A 2,405-nucleotide genomic window follows, 5' to 3' on the forward strand; every position below is an offset into this window, starting at 1 on the left:
CGGCTCTGCCGCCACTCCCGGCACTGCGCGACCCGGGACCCACAGGCCCCGCCCCCGGAGCCCAGGGCCCCGCCCCAGTGTCCGCGGCGCTGCCCTGCGGCGCCCCCTGCCGGGCTCCTGAGTCTCCCTCTGGTGGCGCCCCTGTGCCCCCGGCATCCCCGCGCCGAGCCCATGCCGCCCTCCACCCCCGCAGTCCCCGTACTCTCCCCCGTGCACCCCGTACAAAGGTACTTTGTGGTCCGCGTGTTGCTGTCACCGTGCTCCCGTTCACATGAAGTACCTTTTAGAACGACTCTGTTCAGCTGAGGGAGGACTGAAATGCCTCCAGCCTGTGCCGCGGCTCCGTAAAGTCTTTGAACACCGGAAAGCATTCCCGCTTCCCGGGTTTATCCCACAGCAGCGCATCCCTGTGCCCAGTTATCCTCTGCCTTGTACTGCACCGTCTATGGGCTGGATCCAGGGAAGTCAGCGCATTAGCTGGCCCTGGCTCTGCCGCAGCAGCTCAGCAGCGCAGCATCACACCCGGTGTTATCTGCCAAATCAAAGAGATGAGGAGTGACTCATTTCGACTTACTCCTCTCCCCAGGCATTCTCTCCCTCTCACAGACACACACGTTTCTATTTCACCTGCTGCTGCAGCACTGGGAGCTGTGCACACATCAGAGAGCAGCTCTGCTCTGGAGCCAGGCTGAGGGAGCTGGGCTGGGTCAGCCTGGAGAAGAGAAGGCTCCTGAAGGGGAGACCTCAGAGCAGCTCCAGTGCCTAAAGGGGCTGCAGGAAACCTGGAGAGGGGCTTGGGACAAGGGCCTGTAGGGACAGGCCAAGGGGAATGGCTTTAACCTGCCAGAGGGGAGACTGAGATGAGCTCTTAGGCAGAAGCTCTTCCCTGTGAGGGTGCTGAGGCGCTGGCACAGGGTGCCCAGAGAAGCTGTGGCTGCCCCATCGCTGGCAGTGCTCAAGGCCAGGTTGGACACGGGCTTGGAGCAAGCTGCTCTGGTGGAAGGTGTCCCTGCCTGTGGCAGGGGTTGGGACTGGATGAGCTTTAAGGTCCCTTCCAGCCCATCCTAGGATTCTGTGATTTGCTGCTTCACGCAAGGCATCACAGCTCTCACCTCTGCGTTCACCCCTCAGGACTGCTCCCAGCCAAAGCTCACACAGGGAAAGGACTGGAACCTGGCGCAAGCCCTGCAAAGCTGGGATCAGGGTGCAGATGTACCACACTGATCTGCTCTGGGCACTGCACCCCATTCTCTGCTCTGTTGCACCCTTCCCGAAGCCTCCCACCTCAGCCCCACATCTCCCTGCTGACACAAAGGCCTGCTCTTGGCTGCTTCTTTGCCCTCTGCTGAATAAATTTCCTTCTAATCTCGATAAAGCCTCCAGGATTTGAGCCCAACCAACACAGATAAATCATTGGCTTTGGCCTAAAAGTCAGCTAATTTAGCCTTGGCAGATTTGCTCCGTCAGAGGTCACTGGGAAGCTGAGATTTACTAAAGACACTTGCTTTTTCTTGCCTTTGTGGTCAAAATCAAGTCCCTCAGTGACACTCCAACACCTGCTGCTCTTTTGTGAGGAGAAACCACTATGCTTCTGGGAAGGGGTAAGTTCCTGTGGTTTATGAGGCTTTTTCTACCTCTGATGTCACTAAGAACCCTGAGTAAAGAACACACCAACAGCCAGCATCCTGCACAGAGCAACGCTGCTGCACTGGCTTAAATGAGCTTTCTGGGGGTCACTGGGGATGCTCTGCCGCATGTCACTGCATCCACTGCTTGTCTTTTCCTTACCGACTGTTTGACTAATGTTTTGCTGCCACTGTATTCATAATTTGTTATGGTTTCATTGTTATTGATGAAACCTCTATTTTTGTCTCTTGAAAAACCACCATAAACCTCTCTAGATGTTGGATGGCTTTCCAGGCTGGGGGATCTACTTCTCCATTCAGGTTGTATACACTGATGTCTGCTAAACTGCCTGGAGTTAGTTCCTGGGACTGGACCTGCAACTGAGTAAGGAATCTGTGGTCTAGGACAGGGAATACCTGAAATGGGCAAAGTTTGGGTGAGCCAGTTCTGATACAGACCTTGAAGCTTTGTTAACTGAGTTCCAAGACTCACAAGGTCTTTGAGAATCCCCTGACCAGTGCAGATATGTGGAGAGCTGAAATGCACTCATTGGAGCCCTTCTCTCTGCAGACTTTAATGAATTAACGTGTACTTGCAGAAAAGGGGAAAGAAACCCCATGCACTCCACCAGCGATGGGCAAATGGAAAATACCCCAAGGATTTTGCTGTGGGAAGAAGTGTGGTGGAGCCACAGCTTTGTGCTGTCACTGACACTGAAGATGGCTGCAGGAAAGCCTCACATAGGAGAAAATGAAGCAGCAGACACCCAGCACAACCAA

The sequence above is a fragment of the Pezoporus flaviventris genome, unplaced genomic scaffold (assembly GCF_033815535.1).
Source record: "Pezoporus flaviventris isolate CSIRO_AGI_PZ_B2104156 unplaced genomic scaffold, CSIRO_AGI_Pfla_v1 ptg000006l, whole genome shotgun sequence".
NCBI classification, from domain to species: Eukaryota; Metazoa; Chordata; class Aves; order Psittaciformes; family Psittacidae; genus Pezoporus; species Pezoporus flaviventris.